General features: G+C 42.4%; 1 long non-coding RNA gene across 1 annotated transcript in view; it reads left to right on the top strand.

Annotated features, from left to right (window-relative positions):
• LOC140190624 (uncharacterized) overlaps positions 1–20,711 on the top strand; it is a 28,364-nt gene extending 7,653 nt beyond the window's left edge. Inside the window, exon 3 of the long non-coding RNA XR_011883654.1 lies at positions 19,489–20,711. This is a non-coding gene — a long non-coding RNA (uncharacterized lncRNA). The remainder of the gene's footprint in view (positions 1–19,488) is intronic.
• Positions 20,712–26,343: the final 5,632 nt, after the last annotated feature.

The raw sequence follows: 26,343 nt of genomic DNA, 5'->3' as shown, positions 1-26,343 counted from the left end.
TGTCTTATTACTGTGTTTAATCTTAAGCAATTCCAAAACTACAGAGGAATTTTCTAATGCCCAGAAAGGTCTGACAGGCCACACCACACTTGGGCAAAATTCTTTATCGTATACACCCACATCTTTTGCTGTTTGCTCTCCTGTCCAGCCAAAACTTTCTTTTTGTGACCTCTTTCTCCCAGCATGTCTGCAACGCCCTTTTTGTAGGATGGTTATCACCATGCCCCCTTAAATTAATCCAGTAATTGGCCTCCAGCTGTTTACGCCGCAGCCCCAATGGCATTTCATTTGCTTCAACTTGGAGTGCACACACTGGAGAAGTTCTAACCACTCCCAAGCACACCCTTAGAGCCCAAGCTTGCACAATATCCAGTTCTGCTAGCCCAGATTTTGCTGCTGACCCGTATATCATACTTCCATAGTCTAATCTTGATCTTATTAATGCTACATAAATATACTTAAGTGATGCAAAATCAGCGCCCCATTCCAATCCAGCAAGACACCTCATGACATTTATCACATTTTTACATTTAGTAACTACATATCTAATATGTTCTCTCCATATTAATCTCAGGTCAAAGTGCACTCCCAAAAACCAAAAACTTTCAACTGTCTCCAGGGTACTTCCATACAGATTCAAATTAAGTCCCCTGAGCTTTTTCCTTGTAAAGAACATGGCTTTTGTCTTCTCCACTGAAAATTTAACACCCCACTTTGTCCCCCACTCTTCAACTTGATTAATTCCATCTTGCATTTTCGTAACTATAGGTTCAATATTTCTCCCTCTTTTCCACAAAGCCCCATCATCTGCAAACAATGACCTCCCCACTTCCGTTGGAATATTTATGAATATATCATTTATCAAAATGGAGAATAAAGTTGGACTCACTGCACTCCCCTGAGGCATCCTGTTTTATACAACATACTGGCTTGATAGTTCTGATCCTATCCTCACCTGAATAGTTTAGAAAGTCCTTAACCCAATTGAACATTGCCACCTCCCCCCCCGCCCGATTCCCATTCAATGTAGCTTGATTAGGAGCCCCTCTTTCCATAACATATTTCTGAACATCAAAAAAACCTGCAACTACTGTCTCTTTATTTACTTGAGCTCTTCTTATTTCATCCTCTAGACACACTGGATCCATAGTTTTCCTTCCTTTCCTGAACCTGCTTTGATACATAGCCACCATACCTCTACTTTCCAAGAAGTACACTAACCTCTCATTTATCATACGTTCCATAAGTTTACATACATGTGATGTCAAGGCAGTTGGCCTGCAGTTTCCTGGCCTGCTGGCACCTTTTCCAGGTTTCCTTATTGGAATAATTATTGCCTCTTTCCAGCTCCCTGGTATTCTCCCTTCATCCCAGACTTTGTTATACAGAAGCAGTAGTTTCTCCAGACTTCCTTCACTCAAGTGTTTTATCATACTATAATATATTTCACCTTTACCTGGCGCAGTCTTTCCTGTTTTATCTAGTGCCTTTCTTAATTCTCCCATGCTGAAAGGGACATCTTGCACACCGTCAAGGTTAGTTTTCCTACATAAAGCCTCCATATTTTCAGCTTCTGTTCTCTCTCTACCTCTTCTTCCCTTCTCAGACAAATTAACGGAACTATGTACCATAACAAAAGTGTTTGCCAACAACTCTGCCTTTTCCTTATTTGTTACTGCAGTTACATTTCCATCAACCAGAACTGGGTACCTCCACTCTCTCCTGTCCCGTCCTGTCCTTTTTATCATCCCCCACACCTCTCCTACTTGAGTTGTGTTTCCGATTGAATCACAATACTTTCTCCAGTGCGTTCTTTTAGCATGTCTTATTGTCCTCCTTAGCTTGTTTGTACTGAATCATATGTTGGAAGTTATGAGTTTTTAACCAGTGATTTGAGTTCTTTTAAATGTGTTATTTCTATTTCTCAGTGCTTCCTTACAATTATCATCCCACCATGGTATTACTCTCTTCTTTGTTCTTCCTTTACTTTTAGGAATGGGTTCTAATGCAGCTGATATTATACCTTGTTTTAATATGCTGTCAAATGTTTCTATGTCCATTCCATCACTGACCTGACTTAGATATCTATCACTTTTTTCCAGAAATTTTTCCCAATTGGCTTTCTCAAGGATCCATTTCCCACCTGTATTCTCTGTGACCAATGAGGCAGAAATATTTATCTTGCACCAGACTGGGTAATGATCAGTCCCTACAGTTCCTTCTTGGTACGCTAACCAATCACACACTAATACAATGGAGTTTGATACTAATGTAAGAACAAGCACAGATTCTTTACCTGTATTAACATCAATTCTAGTACTACTGCCATCATTTAGGCACACTAAATACTTCTCATCTAGCAACTCCTCTATTACCTGACCATTGATGTCTGTTCTGTCACTCCCTCATAATACATTATGTCCATTAAAATCACCACACCAAACAACGTTACTACTATTCTGCCCTTCTATCTCCTCAAGCTTGTTTAACTCTAGTCTTTTGCATGGATTATAATAATTCACAATCACCAACTCTTTCCTTACAGCCCATACTTTTGCTACCACATACTCTTGTTCACTTCCTATACTTAGTATTCTACAAGGAATATCTTGCTTTACATAAGTGCCACATCCTCTTCCCCCCCCTCTCTCCTGTCTCACCTTACTGCCACATAACCATATAAAACAAAATCCAAATTAGGATTTAACCAGGTCTCCTGGGTACACACAATATCTGGCTTTGCTCTCCTACTAGCTATAAACTGCTTGAAATCTTGTCCATTAGCAGTCAGGCTTCTTGCATTCCATTGAAGTAAAATTATTAGTAATATCAAGTCACACATACTGTCTCTTGACTGTACCCCAAGTTCATTGTTTACTTCTTCCCATTTTAATCCTATCATATGCAAATGGTGCTCTGCAGCTTTCACAATAATCTGAATCCTTTCAGTTTTAGATTTGATCTCATAAGTTGCATTTACCACTCCTGCTATAAAAGTGACCAATTTCTTCTCTCTATCCATTCATTCTTCTTATCTTGCCTTTCTTTAGCTGCCGCTTGCTCTTTGCTACATCCTCCCTCATTCATTTTCTTCTGGCCTGCCAACTTGACTGCCTCAACATATGAGACTTTTTCCTTCACCCTTATCTGCTGCACCTCCACCTCTTTTTTCAACACTTCACATCCCCAGTACACTACACTGTGGTTACCTCCACAATTACAGCACTTTGGTCTCACTCCCTCTCCACATTTTCTGTATTCATGTTCCCCACCACACCTTGCACATCTTCTCTTTCCTTTGCACACTTTGGCCACATGCCCAAACTCCTGCCAATTGAAACACCTCATAGGTTTTGATATATATTCTCTTACTGTATCTTAGAAATCCAAAATATAACTCTTTTAGAGGCACCTTATCCTCAAATTCTACCAGAACAGTTTCAGTCTCCCTTTTCTCTGCTCCCCTTGTCATTTTTTTCACTCTTCACTGAACTATTCCTCACCCTCAAGTTCTCCACTAGCACCTTCATATTAACACTGAGGGGAACCCCGGAGATCACCCCCTTGCAACCATCGACCCTTTGTGCTCCAACTCTTACAATCCTGGACACTTTGACTTTCCCAACAGTAGTCACCTTCATTGCCTTCTCCATCTGCTCTTCAGTTTTACATCCTATCAGTAGGTTTCCATCTCCTAAAATTCTCACATGGTTCACTTCCCCTACTTGCCCTCTGATGATTTTTTTTTTAGCTTAAGTGGATCGATTTTCTTTACTCCCCCTTCCCCCTCAAATCTTACCACTACATTTAGCAGTTTTGCCCTCGGGCCCTTCTCTTCCCTCCTGTCCTTCACCTTCCTGTTCTTAGTCCCTCTCCCCACCTCTTCCCACTCTCACTCTGTGCTATTGCTGTCACCATCAGTCTCCCTCCCTGCCATCCTATCAGAATTTGCAAGGAACCGTGTACGAATATCGTTCTGGACCTATACAGGCCGTCGGTCAATATTCCCACAGAATGTCCCCCACAACACCCTAACAATTCACTTGGTCGCCCCTCAGACCGGAACCCTTTCAGCTCCAGCAGCCAACCAGCCGCCGGTTCTCCTGTCCTTCGTTTTCGGCTTTCTTCCGGGTGGAGTGATCCGCCGCCTCCCAACCAGTCTGAATCCCGAACTCGAATGCTCTCCCACTGTTCGTTGGCTCAGAAAAAAAGGTTTTCCCAAATTCTTCTCCTCCTCCCTCCGCAGGATGTATAATTAATTACAGAACTTCAAGGAACTCAAATTCTCGAATACAACCTAGTCTCGCATATAAACTGAATGATAAACTCTTCAAGCAGATGTTGATTCTCTTGATGGCCAAACAAACATTTAATAGAAAACCAAAATAAATTTAAGCCAGATAGCCTCTTGAACAACATGCTTCATTCAATTTTGTATCGATTACAGCTCAGCAAAACATGCTGGACTGTCTCTGGACTACCACAGTCACATAATCCAGTAGGATGTTTTCCTATTATCTTTAAATAATAGTTTAGCCCACAATGCCCCAACCTAAGTCTTGTAAATTTCACCATATCTCTACGACTTAAAAGGTAACAGTCTGAGACCTTTTTAACTAGTGAGTGACTAGAAAAATAATGCCTGCCCCTTAATTCATTTTTCCAATCCTCCTGCCACTTCTTCTCTGTACCTTTTTTAATCCTACTTCTCAATTCTGCTCTGCCTTGAGGAACTCTAATTTCTATTTGCCTGCTCTGTAAGGAAGACTTTGCAATGCCATCCACAATTTCATTTCCCTCCACCCCAGCATGCCCAGGTATCCATGAGAATCTAACTGCACAACCCATCTTCCCTACTCTAAACAACACCAAGAGAATCTCAATAACTGTGTCAGGACGAGTTTTTGATCTACTCTCTTTTATAGACTCTTAAGGCAACAGCAGAATCCGAACAGATGATAACCCTATGTGGTCGAGAATCTTCTATCCACCATAAGGCCCAGAGGATTGCTAATAATTCTGTTGCAAAGACAGAAACACCATCTGAAAACCGGTGACCAATCTTAACTCCAAGTTGAGACACATACATCCCAAATCCTGCCCTACTGCTCTCTGGGTCCACTGAGCCATCAGTAAAAATCTTCAGATAAGATCCCCATTTATTAGTTAAATATTCATTTGTGATCAACGCTGATGAAATTGCACTGCTTCCTTTAAGCTGAAAAAGGAGGAATAGGTCTACAAGGGACGGGTGGCAAGCAAATTTGGCCAACTATGTCTTCCTCAGTCAGTTTCAATTTCACAGCCCAGTTATTAACCAAATCGAAAAATGGGTATCTTTGGCGCTCCGACTTCCCCTGCAAAAGACACTTTGATAGACAGCTGTGATTGAAATCATTTAGTTTTACCCAATACTGCAGGTCCAACTGAATTCGTCTTAAATGCGGAGGCACTTCTCCCATCTCCACACGTAATGCCAGGACTGATGTTGTTCTAAAAGCTCAACAGTCTAAATGCTTTGGACTGCAGTGTCTAGTTTTCCAAGCACTGCAGTAGCAGCAGAACCATAAACAATACAACCATAATCTATAACTGATCTAATCATAGCTAGATAATATTAAGTACATAGTTTCCCACCCTGCTCCCCAGTCACATCCAGCAATACTTTTCATAACATTTAAAGCTGTCTCACACTTTCCAATTGTTTTATCTATATGAACCCTCCAAGTAAGTCTTTCATCAAACCAGACAGCTAAAAACTTGAATACCTTGACTCTTTCTAGTGGAGAATCATATAGACACAATTCACAATCAGGAATCTTTCTTCTAAAGCCAAGAATCATGTATTTGAACTTAGAAGCAGAAATCCTGAAACCCCATTTATTAGCCCAGTTTTCAACTGATCTTAAAGCCTTTTGTACCTGCCTTAATATATACTTGATGTTTCTTCCTCTTTTCCAGATTGCACCATCATCTGCAAACAATGATTTGCCAAATCCTTTTCCTACCTGATCAAAGATAACATTTATCATGACATTAAAAAGAACTGGACTAATGACACTTCCTTGAGGGGTACCATTACCTATTTTAACTGACTTGGAGCTTGTTCCGCCTATTCTTACTTGAATTGTCCTTTCCTTAAGGAAATCTTTGATCCGATTAAACATTCTACCTCTAATAGAGTTTAATTAATAAGCCATCCTTCCATAGTGAGTCATATGCTCTTTCAATATCTAGAAATACACTTACCATTACTTCTCTATTTTGAAATGCTTTTTTAATATCATGATCTAAAAGGGCAACAGGTTCCATTGTTGATCTTCCAGTTCTAAAACCATTTTGATAGACAGCAAAATGTCCCTTATTCTCCAAAAAATAAACAAGTCTGTTGGTGACCATTCGTTCCATAGTTTTACAAAGCACTGACGTTAAAGCTACAGCCGATACGAACTAGGACTAGACGCGTCCTTACCTGGCTTTAAATCTGGAACTACCACCGCATGCTTCCATTCTACTGGTAATTTTCCTTCTTTCCACACTGAATTAAACAATGCTAGAATTTCTATTAATACAGAGTCATCTAATTGCTTAAGCAATTCATAACACAGTCCATCCCCACCAGGAGACGTGTTTGAACCTGATTGGACAGCTTCCTGCAATTCCTGAAGGGAGGAAAACAAATTTATGGAGCTATTATCATCCAAATTTCTGTCTAATTTCCAACTTTCCTTTAACATAATTTCTTTTCTCAAATCACCGAACTCTCCAGAACTGTGTAACGCTTGGAACACCTCTACAAACATATCAGCCTTTTCCTTATTGGTTACAGCTTCAATATCTCCTTCCGGCAAAGCTGGGATAGGTGGTTTCCTATATATCCCTGACATTCTGTGAATGATCGCCCATTGCTGCTTTATGGGTGTCTCAGGGCCCAGGGTTCCACAAAATCTTCTCTAACTATCCCTCTTTGCATCTTTAATTACACTCCTTGCTACTGCTCTTTCCTTTTTACACTCCATAACATTATCTAACACTGGGTACTTTCTCAATTTCCTGTAAGCTCTATTTCTGTTTCTTACTGCTATATCACAATTTTTATTCCACCACGGAACTAATGCTCAAGCTTTAAGTACATTCCGTAGCGGAATAGTCAACTGAGCAACTTTATGAATTATAGAACAGAGGGATTCATTCCAATCATCTATGGAACCCTCGCTATTAATCTCTTCTATTATACCCACAGCTTTCTCCTGGTACTCATCCCAATGGGCCAAAGAAAAATTATACCTAGCAGACCTCTCCTCAACTTCTACTATCAAATTTCTACCAAATCTATATAATATAGGATAGTGATCACTTCCTAGTGTGTATCTGTCCATAACATCCCATTCCCCAACTCTAGCTAGGTTTGAGGAAGTGATAAGTCTAAGTGACTACAAGTACTCCTTACAATATTAAATCTTGTAGGGCTTCCGTCATTTAGCAGTACCATGTTGTATTTATCTAGAAACTCCTCTATTACCGCTCCATTACTATCTTTATTTTCACTACCCCATATAGGGTTATGGGCATTGAAATCTCCAACCCAGATCAGATTACTGGGGATCTTACCTTATTCATAATTTCATCCAAATCTGATAACATCATATTACCTGGATTGTAAAAGTTAATCAAAGTTATTTGACCATGAGAGCTCCAAACCTCCACAGCCAGAATTTCAAGGTTAGATTTAAAATCAAGTCTTCTAAACTGGAGTCCTGTTTTTATGAAAGTTGCACACCCTCCACCAGATTTACCTGTTCTGTCAGCTCTCAAACTATCATATCCAGGGATCACAAAATCTAAATGAGGCAACAACTGAAGCTGTCTGTCTGTATCTTGTTTTACGGCGGTTGGCATCCAGCTTAATGGTGCATTACCACCACCCTCTGCTCCAGAATGTGCACTAGACATACATTCTAAATCCCTTCACCCAATTGTGCGCACGCACACACACATGTGTGTGTGTGTATATACACACACACCACACACCTACACTTCACCCTCCCATCTTTGACCATCCTAGTATCCTATTCCTGTTTATTCGTCATATTCTATAAAAAACCCCTGTACCCCTTAAAAACGCTAAAAATACCCGGACTTGTGCTCTCTCACCCATGCCCAGCAACCCTTTTAATGTGAATTCCTGCATCCCCAACTCCCTTAATTTATTTCTTATCATCTCTCTCTGTATCCCATACTTCATGCAACACAAAACTACATGTTCTACTGACTCCTCTTCCTGACAGTCCTCACACAATCCTGTCTGGTGTTTCCCTATCATTTTCAATGTTTTGTTTAATGTACAATGCCCCAGCCTTAACCTAGTCCACACAATTTCCTCTCTTCTGTTTCCATTACCTACCCTAGTAACTGCAGCGCTCTTTTGTATTTGATATAAATGCCTCCCTTTCCCCTCCCTGTCCCATCTTTCTTGCCACATTCAGTTGACTTTTTCCCCAGATTACACACTTTGCTCTGCTTTACTGATACTAATGTGCATTTCTACATTTTCTTTCTTTAACACCCTCTTTGCCAACTCATCCACCCTCTCATTCCCCTTCACCCCTACATGTGCTAGAACCCATAGAAATTTTACCTGACCTCCCTGATTTGCAATTCTTGTAACTAACTGAAGGACTTCATAAAGTACATCTTGCCGACTGTTTGTGTGAAAGGACCTTAAACTTGCTAGAACTGAGGATGAATCTGAACAGATCAATGCTTTGGCTTGTCTGGCTTTCTGCACCCATTGCAACGCCAGCATCTCCACTGTAAACACCCGTAACTTATTAGATGTTCTTCTGCTGATTCCAATTTCTTTTGCTGGTATTACCACCCCAAACCCTGTCACTCCTGTTTCAGGTTCCTTCGCACCATCTGTATAAATGTGAGTATAATCACTATACTTTTCCATCACATGACAGTTAAATGCATTTACCAAATCTGTTTTATATCTTTCTTTCCTTTTAGCCTCTAACAAATGCCAGTCTACGTCAGGCCATACAAGCTTCCATGGAGCTACAACCGGATAAACTACTGAAGGACTTATCCTCAGATCAAATACTCCACATTCTTTCACGATATCATTCCCTACCCGACTAAAGGCATCCCTCTGAAACCTCCCATTTTCCCAACACTCCTTTAGTAGGGTGAGAATCATTGTGCCCCTGCAGGTTAGCCCAGTAGTTTGCCATCAGTTGCATCCTTCTTAGTTCCAAAGGCATTATTCCCATTTCTACCTGTAGGGCTGACACTGGTGACGTTTTAAAAGCCCTACTGCACACTCTCAAGGCCTGAGCCTGAATCACATCCAGTTTCCTTATAAGAGACCTAGCTGCTGATCCATATACTATATTTCCATAATCCAATACAGATCTTACTAAAGCCACATACATTCTCTTCAAAGCTGAACAACTTGCTCCCCATTCCCTACCAGTCAAACATCTCATCACATTTATTACTTTTTTACATTTCTCCTCAACTTTCCTGATATGGTCTGCCCATGTTAATCGTGAATCAAATATAACTCCCAGAAATTTAAATGATGCAACCCTTTCTAATTCAACCCCATACATCCTTAACTTCTTCCCTACCTCAACCCTTTTCCTGGTAAAAAATACAGATTGAGTTTTGTCTACCGAAAATCTACATCCCCAATCATAACCCCACTCCACCACTTCATCAATTGCTTCTTGTAGTTTCCTGATTATATGGTCCATGTTCCTGCCTCTTTTCCACAAGGCCCCATCATCCGCAAACAGTGACCTACCTATATCCACTGGTACCTTTGTGAAGACATCATTGATCATAATGATGAAAAGTAACGGGCTAATCACACTACCTTGAGGTGTGCCATTTTCCACTATGTACTGTTTTGATAATTCTGATCCAATCCGAACTTGAATTTTTCTACCAAACAAAAAATCTTTAATCCAATTAAAAACTCTCCCACCAACCCCCATCTTGTGCAGTTTAATTAATAATCCTTCCTTCCACATCATATCATAGGCTTTTTCAATGTCAAAGAACACTGCCACTACTGACTCTCTACTTGCCTGGGCCTTCCTTATTTCAGTCTGTAACATAATCACTGAGTCCATGGAATTCCTTCCCTTTCTAAAACCACTCTGATAACTTGCCAGCATTCCCCTTTCCTCAAGCTCATATGATAACCTTTCTGTTATCATCCTTTCCATTATCTTACATATACTTGATGTTAATGCAATTGGTCTGTAGCTAGTGGGTTTTGACAGATCCTTGCCAGGCTTCCTTATTGGAATTACTACTGCTTCTTTCCATGCACTTGGTAATCTTCCCTCCTCCCACACTCTGTTATAAAAATGCAGCAACTTCAAGAGCACTCCTTCTCCTAGATTTTTTAGCATCACAGAGCATATCAGATCTTTCCCTGGGGAGATTGGTCTCAATCTCTTTATTGCTCCCACCATTTCTGCTAACATAAATGGATCATCAATTATATCATCTGTTCCTTCCCTCCTGCTTAACACACCTGGGTGTTGGCTCATTATTCTTTCCCTTCTTCTTCTCCCTTCTTCAGACAAATTTTCTGAACTGTGTATCAGTACAAATGACTTGGCCATGACCTCAGCCTTATCCCCACTGGAGACTGCAGTTTCCTCCTCAGATATCATTACTGGATATTCCCATTCCCTTCTATCTCCTCCCATCCTCTTAATCATTCTCCATATCTCTCCCACAGGTGTTGTTCTTCCTACCTTGTCACAAAAACTCCTCCAACTTGCCCTTTTAGCTTGATGTATAGTTCTTCTCACCACTGCCTGTGCTAACAACTGAAGCTGTCTTTTGTCTGTATCTTGTTTTACGGCGGTTGGCATCCAGCTTAATGGTGCATTACCGCCACCCTCTGCTCCAGAATGTGCACTAGACATACATTTTAAATCCCTTCACCCAATCACTCACTCACTCACTCACACACGCACACACACACTTCACCCTCCCATCTTTGACCATTCTAGTATCCTATTCCTGTTTATTCGTCATATTCTATAAAAAACCCCTGTACCCCTTAAATATGCTAAAAATACCCGGACTTGTGCTCTCTCACCCATGCCCAGCAACCCTTTTAATGTGAATTCCTGCATCCCCAGCTCCCTTAATTTATTTCTCATCATCTCTCTCTGTATCCCATACTTCATGCAAACACAAAACTACATGTTCTACTGACTCCTCTTCCTGACATTCAACAACTGAAGCTGAACCAAGGAGCTATTTATGTAGCCAGCTCAAAATGTGAATCAGCTGCCTCAATTAGAGCACCCAACAGAAAAAAGGGAAAACCAGAAAACCTGGAATATGGAACGATTGACCGGACTGTGAACCGGAATCCGGACTTCACGGAACGGACCATGACATATTCCTCCTCTTGACAAGTCCAGAGGGCTGCTTGTTGGTGACACAAGTGAGCTCTCACCGCTCTGTGTTTCCCATCAATTATTACTGTGTGGTTTGGAGCATCATGCACTGCAATCCATGTCAATGCTTTTATTGCCTGATATTGTGAACTTGGTATAGGGCAACGATCTTATTCCAAAGCTGTTGAAGAATTTGCAGTATTATTCCAATGATGTATTCCCCTTAGGAACCATGAGAAACTTAGGATTCAATGCCCATTTAACCATAACAAAGTACCATGCACATAGGAAAGTAGCCATGGAGAATACACAGAGCACACATGTTCCTTATGTTTTTTCTTTGGGGATGTGTTCACTATCCGGTCTATAATATTACTTATCATTTCCTTGTAAGGTATCAGAAACCTTACCTCCTTCGAGAGTACGTGTGCTGTATTTTCTCCTGCCCTGCTCATCTCAGAATATCTCTGTTACCCTGGGCTATCATTTGCCTCCTAACTTTACCTGAGAATCTTGATACGCTCATTTAATCCTTCAATGTTGATATTCCTGCTGTGCATCCAGCTGAATCCTGACCAAGAATGTTTTGTGCTGTATCATCTTTGTGCTCAAGAATAGATAGGGCCTGGCCTGGTCTAATTTGCCCAGTTCTGGAGCATTCCATTTTGTACACCTTAATCTGTGAGAAGTGTCTTTATCCTATACCAGTTGGTTTTTGATCGGTAGTTTCCTGTTTGACATTTTTCTCACCTCACTTAACTAAGTATTCTTTCACTTGGTGTTGCAAATTGAAACCCTGACTCGCCTCAGTAATTGGGTCTCCTGGCGATTGTGTACTGCAACCCATCATTAACTCAAGTGGTATCAATCCTGTTTTTAAAAATGCAAACACGAGAAAATTTGAAGATGCTGGAAATTCAAGCAACACACACAAAATGCTGGTAGAACACAGTAGGCCAGGCAGCATCTAGGCCAGGAAGGGGTACCATTGACGTTTCGGGCTGACACCCTTCGTCAATCCTATTTTATCTCTCAGCATTGCCCTTAAACATATCAATATCAACCATAATAAAATCCAAATCCACTCTCCCTACCAGTTACTTTTTTTAAAAATTTTATTTTTATTTGGATAAGGAATTCACCAGTGTCATGTACTTTTTTCACATGTATAACCGTTTCCATTTTTTTATATGTATGAAACTATAATTATACATTCTTAAATACACATTGAGATGATGTAAAAAGAAATTAAACACTTAAATAGATAATTATGTACAGTGGAAATTCTAATCTATTAGGCTAAGTAATGGTATTAATTGTTAAGAAAAGTAGTAATAATAGTGGATTAGTAATAGTTTCCATACATCTCTTCTGGATCACTTCTTCTGGTCCAAAATGTTGTACGTAAGCCTACGTAACAACCATTGTAGGTGTTTATATCCTAACTTGTTCATGCTTGCTCCTGCCCCCAAACATAATTATCTGATCCCTATGTACTTATTTACTTAATTTTATCATTTTTTATCCCTTTCCCAAATCTTTTCCTTTACTTGTATTAATTCTCCATTTTCCAAAAAAAAAACAAAAACAGTAAACATTTAGACTAGGGGTGCTTACATCAGCAATATTACTGTGTTGATTAGAAGAGCAGTATAAATCATTAGGAGAGTCATCTAAAGTCTGCTCACATTGGGGTTATATATTCAATCCATTTATTCCAGATTTGATAAAATTTTTCTTTTTGAATTCTCAGGGAGTAAGTCAACTTTTCCATTTTAAATATTTCCAAGATAATTTTGTGCCAATCTTCTAATGTAGGTGGTTTTGGATTTAGCCACTTTCTAGTGATTGATTTCTTACTTGCCGCAAAAAGGGCCTGCAGCAACTTTATATCTTCCTTCTGTTCAAGAAACAACACATGCCCCAAATAGAGCGTCTCAAAGTTCAGAGGTATCTGGGTCTTAAGTACCTTAACTAATGTTCTATGAATACCTTCCCAATATAGACTTAACTTAAGACAATCCCAGAAAATATGAAAATGATTTGCCTCCTTGGAGCCGCACCTTCTCCAACACGTCACGTTTGTATCTTTATATTTTTCCTGATATGGGGTCTTGAAGTATCTTACAATATTTTTCCAACCATGTTCTCTCCAAGTCAAAGAATTAGTCGAGGACCATTGAAAGCTGCATATTTTCCCCCAAGTCTCCTCTGAAAGTACCAACCCCGCTTCTTTCTCCCACTTCTCTTTAATATACAATGTGTTTACATTTTTAGCATGGGAGAGTGCATTATATAATCGAGAAACTGATTTACTAGGCATTGAACCGCAAGCCGAATTAAGAATCTTGAAAAATTCTAATTCTACTGTTGATAGGTCTGTATATCTACAACTCTGGTTAACATAATTTCGTACTTGAAGGTACCTAAAAAAAGTCATTGTGTTCTAGGCCATGTTTGTCCTGCAGGATTTGGAAACTTCGTAATACTCTTTTATGTATAAATGAGAGGTAGGTTGTAAGACCTCTCTTTATCCATAGTTCAAATCTTTTATCTCCTCTGTTGGGAAGGAATTCGGTATCATATGCACACCATCTGAAGAATTTTAACATGTTATTAATTCCACATGAATTAACCACCTTCTGCCATACTTTTAATGTAAGATTTATCCAACTGTTTTTAAGTTTTTCCAACTGGGCCATCAATCCTTTGTCAGCTCGTGAGGCCTGTAGAGGAAAACTGTCAACCAATCCAAATTCTATTTCCTTCCATCTAGCCTTATATTCCCTATTACACCAATATAACAGAGGGGTTATCTGTGAGGCATAAAAATAATTTCTCAGGCAAGGAAGGACCATACCTCCTCCTTCCTTCCCTAACTGCAAGGTGTTATATCGAATTCTAGGTTTCTTTCCTTGCCAAATGAAGCGGGAAATCCATTTGTCCCATTCCCTGAATTGATTATCATCCACCTCCACAGGTAAAGTATGGAAAAGATACAGTAACCGAGGAAGAATATTCACTTTTATAGTATTTATCCTTGAATTTAAACTTAAAAAGGGGGTAAGATTCCATCTATGCATATCTGCTTTTATCTCTGAGATTAATGGCCCATAATTTACCTGTGACAGCGTTGAAAGATCCTTTGGCAGGGTTATTCCTAAATATTTTAATGATTTAGCTTCCTACTTAAGATCATATGTATCCTACAATTTTTTGGATGGTGTATAATTTAGGGACATAACCTGCGTTTTCTTTACATTTATTTTATAACCTGATATTTTCCCAAAGTTATCCAACAGCGTAAACAATCCTATAAATGATTTTTCTGGTTCACTCAGATAGACTAAAACATCATCTGCGAATAACGCCACTTTCTGTTCAATCCCTGCCACCTTGATACCTCTTACGATTTTGCTCTGTCTTATTAGTTGGGCAAGCGGTTCAATATATAGCGCGAAGAGGAGAGGAGAAATTGGGCATCCCTGTCTAGTGCCTCTCTCTAAAATAAAGGAGTCAGAGAGGTCCCCATTTATCTTAATTCGAGCTGTAGGGCTCTCCCTACCAGTTTCATGTATGTCTTGCCAGTACCCCTGCTAGGGTATGGTTTGTGCTCCGCCAAGGAGAATCTGCACTACCTGGGGATAATCCCAGTCATTGATATTTCTGCAGCTGTGTTCTGGGGACAAAAACGTGGCAAGACCCTCTATCTACTTCTTAAAATGGTTGATACCAACTAAACTAAACTTCTTATCTCTGTCAGGATTGAGGGGTTCAGTGAAGTCACTCTGGGTGTTTTCCAGAACCGGGACAACATCACAGAACTTAAAATACACAACTCCACACCACATACAATATAAAATACTCACAATAGATAATAAAAACGAAGAATTAATACATGTGATTTAAAATACAAATACTCATAATAAAATTGACTGCTATGCATACAATATATTCAAAATTGGGTGTTGAGGAGGTGAGTGCAGGAAGGCACAAAACTAGATAGGACTTTTCTGGTGCTGATGGGTCAGGGACCCGACCCATAGTGGTGTCCAGATGGCATGAGAGTGTGGTGTGTGTGAAATGTCCTTTAGCATTTGTTGAACCTTCTTTATTGTCCATCCCTTATAGATGCTGATGAGTGATTCTTGTTCCTGCCAGGGATTTTACTACATATTTTGACAATTCTGTTGTGTGGTCTGAGCTTGATAGTGCTCATTGCTCTGATGTTGTAGGTTAATATTCATTCAACGAAGCATTATAAAATGTCTGGAGAAGCGATGGCTGGATCTGAAGTTTCCGCTTCTTCCTAAGGGAAAATAGCCATTGTTGGCACTTAGAGAGTATCAACCCATCACTGGTCTTAAAGGTGGTTTTGTTGTCTATAGTTGTGCCGAGGTACTTGTATTCTCCAACGTGCTGTATCGACTGGCCACTTATTTCCAGGGTTGGGACAGTGTCCTGTTGTTTTCTAAAGTCCACTACCATTTCCTTAGTTGTACTGGGGTTCAGGTACAGAGAGTTGTTTGTGCACCATCCAGCAAACGTATTGATTTCCTCACTGATGCTGACATCAGAGTTGATAGCGTCAATGATGATTGTGATATCTGGGTACCTGATGTACTGCGTGCCTGGGTGTGAGCTTCTGCAGTCGTCTGTGTACAGTGTGAACAAGACTAGTGAGATAACCGAACCCTGTGGTGCCCCAGTTAATGGGTGCCTGTTTGTGCCCATATAACTATTATACAGGTTTCCCCCACTACCCGAAGGTAGAGCGTTCCTATGAAACGGTTCGTAAACCGGAATGTCGTAAAGTGAATAAGCAATTACCAATTATTTATATGGAAAAATTTCGTGAGCGTTCGCAGACCCAAAAAATAACCTACAAAATCATGCCAAGTAACACATAAAACCTAAAATAACAGTAACATATAGTGAAAGCAGGAATGATAGGATAAATACACAGCCTATATAAAGTAGAAATACTTTTCTGCAGCATTGTCTAGCACAGCAAAAATCTCGCAGAAGCACTCTCAGCAGAAACACTCTCTCCAGTAACTCTTAAGCTATGAAGCTGCCAAATCATACCAAATAACACACAAAAATACACAGCCTATATAAAGTAGAAATAATGTATGTACAGTGTAGTTTCACTTACTGGAATCGGGAAGACTCCAATAAATTGCAGTTTCGTCACAGTTAAACACTTGCTTGTATGAATAACCACCTGACGCAATCGGCAATCGCCCCTGATCTGGGCCAACATTTACGTGCCAGGTGGCACCTAATTAATTAGCGTGTTTATTTCGGCTTTTCTCTTAAAGATGTGCTGAGTGCATTCCGACTACCGCTGCACCACTGCATTCTTCATGGCAAAGTATCGGTCCATGGCCCAGAGGTCGGGGACCATTGCTTAAACTATGAAGTTGCCCTCGCCTCAGAAACCGATCAAACTACCCATGACTACCTTTAAATTCCACTTTCGCAACACTTTCATCACCATCGTCCAGTGCTTTCTGTTTCAGCTTCTTAAAAAGACTGACTGATTTCTCCCTGTTTAAGAAAACTTAACGGAACACCACGCTTTGTACACCCATCAATCCACTCAAGCAATAGACTTTCCATTTTATCCATTATTGGATGCCGACTAAGAGAGACCACTTTGCTACGAGCAGAACCAACAGTAACATCGGCAGCATTCAGAATTCTTTCTCTCTGTGTATGAATAGTGCGAATGGTGGACGCAGGCAAGTTCAACGTCCTCAATTCGTTCACCACGATCGAAACGCTTAATTATGTCTAGTTTTACGCTAAGCGTAACACCCTTACAAACTCTTTTAGGCTTTTCCGATACCTTAGAACTCATCTTGCTAACGGATGCACAAAATAAGTAGAGGTAAAGCATGTGTTTAAGCAATGCCGGCTAGAATGCAGTTCCGCGGGAGGAGCTTGGCTGTTCGGGCATGCGTTGCCTTTTTTCGTAACAGTGAAAACACCTTCTGTTAGCGAAAACAGGTAACTAATGTAGGTCTTTCATAACAGCGCGGTGTCGTAAAGCGAACATTCGGAAAATGGGGGCCACCTGTATCTGACTTTTTGATGTCTGTCTGTGAAGAAGGAGAGGATGAGAAGTATGAGCTGGGAATAACATTCATTTGCTGGAGTTTATGTCCCATGAGAGGGGCTTGCACAGTATTAAATGCACTGGAGATGTCCACAAGCAACATCCTAACCAGTTTTGCAATGGACTCTGCTCTGACTCACCCCAGTATCCTAACTCTATCTGATCAGTACATTCAGCAGAATCGGGTCAATATCACTAGCATACGTCAAGAAATTTGTACCTTTTGTGGCTGCAGTACAATGCAATATATAATAATAGATGAATAATGGGGAGGGAGAGAGAAAGAATGCAAGAGAGAGTGTGATGTGGGAACTATTCCTGCCTCACCATTTGAAGGGCTCGTCAGGATTCCTCTCACACTCGCTGGGCTCCAGTGCTGTCCGCACCGTGCAGTCCTCTAGCCTGTCCCGGTAGCCCTGTGGCAGCGAGCACCTCTCGATCTAACGCACCAGGCTCAGCACCAAGCCGCTGACCGACAGGGTCCTGACATCCTGGGCCTGACAGAAGTGGTGGGCCAGGACCCTGGTGGACAGCTCAGACCACTGGCCGTGCTCGAACACGTATTCTCCAAAGCCTCAACAACCTTACTGTAATGGGGTGACCAGAACCGATTGCAATATCCCAGATATGGCCTATCACATGTACATCAAAACATACAGTGAAATGCATCATTTCTGTTAACACCAACACACCTAGCAGAAGCTCAGGAGTGTCACACGTTCCAGCATCAACATAGCATGCCCACAATGTCAGTGTTTCAGACCGAGTAAGTGTGTGTTCCTCTTTGTATGCACTCTTTGGTATCAAATTCAAGCTTCTTTCACTCCAGAAGAATGGCTCTGAATATCCAACTTCTACCAGAAATATAGAGAGAGATTGAATTAGTTGGACTTTATTTCCTTGAATATAGAAGATTAAGGTGAGATTTGATATGGGTATACTAGATTATGAGGGGTACAGATAGGGTAAATGCAAGAAGGCTTTTTCCACTGATCTTGGGTGTAACTACAACATGAGTTCATGGGTTAAGTGTGAAAGGTGAAATGTTTAACTACTAGACAGGTATATGGAGGAATTTAAGGTGGGGGGTTACATGGGAGGCTGTTACATTGGCGGAGGCATTGGGAGCAAGGGTGGACCCAAATGCAAGACACATCTTGTGAGGTTACTTAGGTTTAGTTTATTGTACGATATCAGGAGAGCTAGGCAGGAGCAGGAGTAGCGAACTGGACAAGGACTGAGGACGACAACTAGGCTGGGACCAAGGGTCTGGACTTGGTCTTGGAATCGGCTCCCAGAACTAGAGGAGACATAAAGAGACTAGGGTATGGACTCCGAGCCAGAGACTGGGCAAGGACCCAGTACCTGTGTCTTGCCTCGGGTTCGGACCCCAGAACCAGGCATGGACATGACATGGGCTAGGGAGAGGAGGGACATGGAAAACAGAGCCTTGGTCTTGGGAGAGCAGATACATGGAACCTTGGACACATACACAGAACAGAGAGACGGGGCCCCTCCTTGGGTACAGGACATAGGGCCGGGACTCATGACACTCCGCGGGGCAATGGCAAGACGGCCTGACTTACCCCACGGAGCCCAGGACAAGACAAGACAAGACCAACACGAATGAACACCAGACAGTACCTATCTAGCTCCGGCGATGGAACTAGACCGAAGTGCAGGTGGGGGCTGCAGATGAGGGCTGGAGGCGAGAGGGGCAGAGAAGGGATTCAGACAAGGGGGTAGGATAGGAGTCACAGACCGCCAGGGCCAGGACTGGACTCAGAACTGGGAAGCCACTAGGGCCAGGACTTGACTTGGTACTTGAACGCCGCCAGGGCCAGGACTTGACTTGGAACCTCCGGGTAATGGTGAGCTCTCGACTTGGCCCGGGAACAGTAGACAGCGGTTCTTGATTCCCTCCGGCAGGTTAACTGACAGACCCACCTTGATGAGGAAACTTTGCAGGCTCGCTTCGGCGAGGTAACTGGACAGGGTTGCTCCGGTGAGGAAAGGGAAATTACCAGCACTCGCTTCGGCAGAGACAAGGTTTGCTCCGGCCAGATGACATTGGCACGCCGTGACTTTGCAGACGCTCCCATGCCGAACGGCTGAAAGCTGGAGACTATAAACTACCGGTTCAGCCGAGTGTTAATTGCCTCCAATCACCAAAGTCGAGGGACACGGGAAAACGGAATCAACGGTTCGGATCGTAACATAAACAAGGTAAATTTAAAGGGACCCCGATCCAGACCATGACAGAGGCAGGATTTAAGGGTCAGCACAACATTGTGGGCTGAAGGGCCTGTACTGTGCTGTACTGTTCTATGTTTAAGAGAAACATCGGGGGAATTTCTTCACTCAGAAGGTGGAACAAGTGGTGGATGTGGGTTTGATTTCAACATTTCAGAGAAATTTGGATAGATACATAAAGGGATATGGAGGGTAATGATCTGGGGGCAGGTTGATGGGAGTAGGCAGATTGATGGTTTGGCACAGACTTGATGGGCTGAATAGCCTGCTGTGCAGTAGAGTTCTAATCTATAACACCAGACACAGCACCTCGGTGCAGAGTGCTGTTTTGCCGCTGCTGGGACTGCCCATAATGAGACCCCCCCCGGGCTCTGGCCACTGGGGCAGGTGTCCAGGTGGTGCTGCAGCTTAGGCAGGGCCACTCCCAGTGGTAGAACGTCTTCCCTGCGGCGGGCTCTCAGTCATCACTCAGTCCCGTCTGCACTCCCACCGACACTCCTCATGCATGCTGCACCCCAGGGTCCACGCTGGAACCCTGCGCCGGCCCCCAATGGAGCCCAATCCTGAACCCTCACACTGGTCTGTCTGATGGCATCTGGGAACCGCTGCGGGGGGCGGTGGGGAGAGAGAGATTGTTGAATGTCATTTCCAGTACAAAGCGTAAAGGAGAACAAAATAATTGTTACTCCAGATCTGATGCAGCACAAAAAAACAATAAGATAAAGTACATAATTGTCCTTTTTTTAAAAAATTATATATTGCATATTTGCTTATTACTATGTATGATTATGATAATATCTATTTCATCTTTTGTTTATATTGTTGCTGATATATTTGAGATAATTTTCCCCTTGTCTGTATATATGTTTTCTCTAAATCAATAAAAAGATTAATAAAGATAAAGTACACAATAATACAAAAGCAATAAATTTAAAAACATTAGATAAGTTACATATGTGGATTGATGGTATATCCATAAGGTGACTCTAGGCACAGGGGTGTCTGTACATATGGTGACTCTAACAGGAACTGATGAAGTAGTGGTGCTGGGTTAGTGGGTGGAGGTGTTGATCAGCCTTGCTGCTTGGGGGAAGTAATTCTTTGTGAGTCTGGTGATTCTGGCGAGGGAGTGGAAGGAGAGAGGCAGAGAGAGAGAAAACAAACAGGTGAGGACTGTGGAGGGAGAGAGAGACAACTGCTCCAGCCTCGGACAGACGACTCTGCAGCCTCCAGCCATTCAGTGTGAGGATTAGCTGTGCATTTCCATCTCTGGGCCAGAGGCCTTCAATGAGAATTCAAGTAAATGCAAGCAAGCATTTTTCACTGAGGTTAGGTGGGACTAGAACTAGAGGTCATGAGTTAAGGGTGAAAGGTGAAATGTTTAAGGGGAACCTGAGGGGAAACTCAGAGGGTGGTGAGAGTGTGGAACAAGTAAGTGGAAGAGGTGGGTTCGGTTTCAGCATGTGCGGGAAATTTGGAAGGGAAGTCTGTGGAGGGCTATGATCTAGGTGCAGGATGATGAGGCTGGGCAGAATGGGCTTGGCACAGACTAGATGGGCTGAAGGGCCTGTTTCAATGCTGCAGCACTCTGTGACTCATATTGGGTAACCTTGGCACTGCTGTTTCCAATTTGGATTTTTAACCCCACGGGATCAAGAACGGTCACTTATTTCTACCATCACCATCATGCATTCTCATCAACCTTTTTTCGTCTGATCATTTTTTTAAAATCTTTTTTCCCCATAACTTTATCAATGTATTCAGTGGCAAACTCTTCCGGAGACTTCCTCTGAATCTCTGTTTATAACTTCCTACCCCTAAAGGGAAGACTGTACAATGCAGACTTACTGCCTCTTCTCAGTGTGAATACTTCATCACCTCGCCCCACGCCCAGAGTCTCCCACTGAAAACTCATTCTGTACAGATTTTGTATTGAGGTAGTGCAAGTGAAAGCAACGGCAAGATGCAGAATAAGTGTTACCTTACATTGCTTCCTAATGCCAATACAGTATCCTTATTGTTCAATAAAATATCAGCTTCATTTAAACCCTGGGTTTAAATTCTGTCACTACTGCCTAGGCCTGAAGTCAAAACACCATCGATAAATTCATGAACATTACATAAAACCAGCATGGCCACTTTTTGGGCCAGACATTATTCAAGCATATTAGCTGAATCTTCAACAAAAAATATTACCCTTACACCTCGCAAATTTCTTTCTAGCCCTGGAATTGAAAACCTCCCCCTTTTACCAGAGTCACAGCCCAAACTCAGTCACAATTGGAGTGATACATGTCACCTAACCACAAGGCATAATGCAACATCTGACCAAATTCGAAGGTTCAGTTATCTGAAATGAAGCAAAAAGTTAAATATTTCAGTATTTACACTCCAGATGTAGCTGAATATCAACTGTGTTAAAACATTGAAAACCAGAAGCCTGGATAAAGGGACGTGAGATAGATGGATGGAATTGAAGAAAAATCTTCAAATGCTGGAAATCTAAACAACACAAAATACTGGAAATGCTCAGCAGCATCTGTGAAAAGAGAAATTGCATTTTTTGTAATTCCCAACATCAGAACTGGAAAAAGTGGGAAGTCATGCTGGTTTAAGCTGCAGTGATACGTGGAAAGGGAATGTCTGTAACTGGGTAAAGAGTGAGGTTATCTGGGTAACAAGATTCCTTTCAGTTTTGTCTGGGGAATCGATGAATGAGTAGAGAGAAAAAAAGAACAAAAGAACATGCTGGAACTGTGTGATGCAGCACACAGGAGTTACTGGAAATCTGAAACAAAGGTGAATATTAGAAATACCCAGAATGTCTGGCAGTGCCATGGAGAGAGAAACAAGTAATGTTTCAGGTAGGTGAGCGTGTATCAGAACTGGATGGCTGTAATGCAACAAAAATGGGCAGTTATCTGATACTGTGGGATTCAGTATTGAGTCCTGAGGACTGCAGTGTGTCCAGTTGGAAGATGAGATCCCGTTTCTCATCTCCGGATAGGCCATCGCTGGATTGCTTTAGACAGCCAAAGAGAAAGATCAGGGAAGGAGTGGTGTGGAGAATGACCATGACCGTCAGAAGCTCAAGATGACCCGAGAGAATAAACAGAAGAGTTCTACAAAGTAAACACCTAATCCGCAGCTGGTTTGGGGAGTGTGGAGAGTGTGAAGCAGTACCCACCATTCAGCAAAAAAAGGGCATCTCAGGGGCACTGCTGTTGAATGTTATCAGAGAAGATACAATGGAGTTAGAAACAGAATTGAGTCATTAGAGGAAACAGAGTGATGAGGTGGGTGGGAGTGCATTTCAGATGGCTGTGGGAGATGATGTCCACGTAATGCATATTGGTCACTGGCCTATTCCATGCAATTAGGAAGGGGCAGGAAGATAAGGGAAAAAATAAGTTCTGAGGTTCAAGGACAGATTGTGAATCGGACAATCCTACTTAGGGATCTTGGGAAAGAGTTAGAATTGGCCTGTACAGGTTTGGGGAACTGCATGGTTACTCTGTAAATGCAAGATCTATGGAAACGAGATCAGTGACTGTGGGATGCAAAAGACCAGTGTTTGGTGGTGGGTCAGGGTCCGATGGGAGATGTCTGAGAGCTGATATTCCCAGATAGCAGCAGCATTGTCCTTGCCAGTATGTTTGATGGCAAGTTGGGGCTGGCACTGAAAGGGTGTGGGACTAGGTTACATTCAGTAAAGGTGGTGGTAAAATTGTGATAGCATTGATACCCATGAATAGGTTTCAACATGTACATCAGTTTTGGTGACATGGTATTTTGAGTTAGGATGATCTGTCTCAGCAACATGTTGATCATGAAGGACAAGTGGAGTCGGCCAAGCTGTTACCTGCCCATCAGCGACATTGTTTGTTCACACTGGCATCTGTACACAGAGAAGCATCATCTTTGTCTTTATTTGAATGTTTACATCTGTGTTTACAAGGATTCAGAGAGATCCTCTAAGCCCTCTCTTCCCTCCCATATCAATTGAATAAAGGCTTGTAACACCTGTACATCTGAACTCCTGAGTGATCATTAATCCACAAGTTACCAACTGAAGACAGTAATCAGTGTCTGATACTACAATGTAACAAAATGCATAGGACATAGTATGCATACTTAGAGACACACGTATCTATATATACTATACACTGTTTCAACTTATAAAACAGCTATGCATAAGCAGTTATAATGGAGCATACTTACCACATATCAGTTAACTGCCTAAAAAATACAATTTCCTTAAAATCTTCAAGGCTCTCGTTTTTCACGCCTCTATGCTCAGCCTCAGATACGAGTTATCTCTTTTTTCCAGTAGACATGTAAAAAAATGTAAATCAAAGGTTTTCAAAAATAATTAAATGGAAAATACTTCAACATAAAAAAAACTATAAAGGACAGTAACACACACCAAAGTTGCTGGTGAACGCAGCAGGCCAGGCAGCATCTCTAGGAAGAGGTACAGTCGACGTTTCAGGCCGAGACCCCTCGTCAGGACTAACTGAAGGAAGAGTTAGTAAGGGATTTGAAAGTTGGAGGGGGAGGGGGAGATCCAAAATGATAGGAGAAGACAAGAGGGGGAGGGATGGAGCCAAGAGCTGGACAGGTGATTGGCAAAAGGGATACGAGAGGATCATGGGACAGGAGGTCCGGGAAGAAAGACAAGGTGGGGGGGGGACCCAGAGGATGGGCAAGAGGTATATTCAGAGGGAGAAAAAGGAGAGAGAGAAAAAGAATGTGTGTATATAAATAAATAACAGATGGGATACGAGGGGGAGGTGGGGCCTTAGCGGAAGTTAGAGAAGTTGATGTTCATGCCATCAGGTTGGAGGCTACCCAGACGGAATATAAGGTGTTGTTCCTCCAACCTGAGTGTGGCTTCATCTTTACAGTAGAGGAGGCCGTGGATAGACATGTCAGAATGGGAATGGGATGTGGAATTAAAATGTGTGGCCACTGGGAGATCCTGCTTTCTCTGGCGGACAGAGTGTAGATGTTCAGCAAAGCGGTCTCCCAGTCTGCGTCGGGTCTCGCCAATATATAAAAGGCCACATCGGGAGCACCGGACGCAGTGTATCACCCCAGTCGACTCACAGGTGAAGTGCTGCCTCACCTGGAAGGACTGTTTGGGGCCCTGAATGGTGGTAAGGAGGAAGTGTAAGGGCATGTGTAGCACTTGTTCCGCTTACACGGATAAGTGCCAGGAGGGAGATCAGTGGGGAGGGATGGGGGGGACGAATGGACAAGGGAGTCGCGTAGGGAGCGATCCCTGCGGAATGCAGAGGGGGGGGGAGGGAAAGATGTGCTTAGTGGTGGGATCCCGTTGGAGGTGGCGGAAGTTACGGAGAATAATATGTTGGACCCAGAGGCTGGTGGGGTGGTAGGTGAGGACCAGGGGAACCCTATTCCTAGTGGAGTGGCGGGAGGATGGAGTGAGAGCGGATGTACGTGAAATGGGGGAGATGCGTTTAAGAGCAGAGTTGATAGTGGAGGAAGGGAAGCCCCTTTCTTTAAAAAAGTAGGACATCTCCCTCGTCCTAGAATGAAAAGCCTCATCCTGAGAGCAGGTGCGGCGGAGACGGAGGAATTGCGAGAAGGGGATGGCGTTTTTGCAAGAGACAGGGTGAGAAGAGGAATAGTCCAGATAGCTGTGAGAGTCAGTAGGCTTATAGTAGACATCAGTGGATAAGCTGTCTCCAGAGATAGAGACAGAAAAATCTAGAAAGGGGAGGGATGTGTCGGAAATGGACCAGGTAAACTTGAGGGCAGGTGAAAGTTGGAGGCAAAGTTAATAAAGTCAACGAGCTCAGCATGCGTGCAGGAAGCAGCACCAATGCAGTCGTCAATGTAGCGAAGGAAAAGTGGGGGACAGATACCAGAATAGGCACGGAACATAGATTGTTCCACAAACCCAACAAAAAGGCAGGCATAGCTAGGACCCATACGGGTGCCCATAGCTACACCTTTAGTTTGGAGGAAGTGGGAGGAGCCAAAGGAGAAATTATTACGAGTAAGGACTAATTCCGCTAGACGGAGCAGAGTGGTGGTAGAGGGGAACTGGTTAGGTCTGGAATCCAAAAAGAAGCGGAGAGCTTTGAGACCTTCCTGATGGGGCATAGATGTATATAGGGACTGGTCATCCATGGTGAAAATAAAGCGGTGGGGGCCAGGGAACTTAAAATCATCGAAAAGTTTAAGAGCGTGAGAAGTGTCACGAACATAGGTCGGAAGGGATTGAACAAGGGGAGATAAACCCGTGTCGAGGTATGCAGAAACGAGTTCAGTGGGGCAGGAGCAAGCTGAGACAATAGGTCAGGCAGGACAGGCAGGTTTGTGGATCTTGGGTAGGAGGTAGAAACGGGAAGTGCGAGGTGTGGGAACTATAAGGTTGGTAGCAGTGGATGGGAGATCCCCTGAGCGGATAAAGTCGGTGATGGTGTGGGAGACAATGGCCTGGTGCTCCTTAGTGGGGTCATGATCGAGGGGTAAATAAGAGGAGGTACCCGCGAGTTGTCG

The sequence above is a fragment of the Mobula birostris genome, chromosome 30, assembly GCF_030028105.1.
Source record: "Mobula birostris isolate sMobBir1 chromosome 30, sMobBir1.hap1, whole genome shotgun sequence".
NCBI lineage: Eukaryota > Metazoa > Chordata > Chondrichthyes > Myliobatiformes > Myliobatidae > Mobula > Mobula birostris.
Note: the sequence above shows the minus strand (reverse complement) of the source record. Positions and strands in the feature narration are given on the sequence as shown.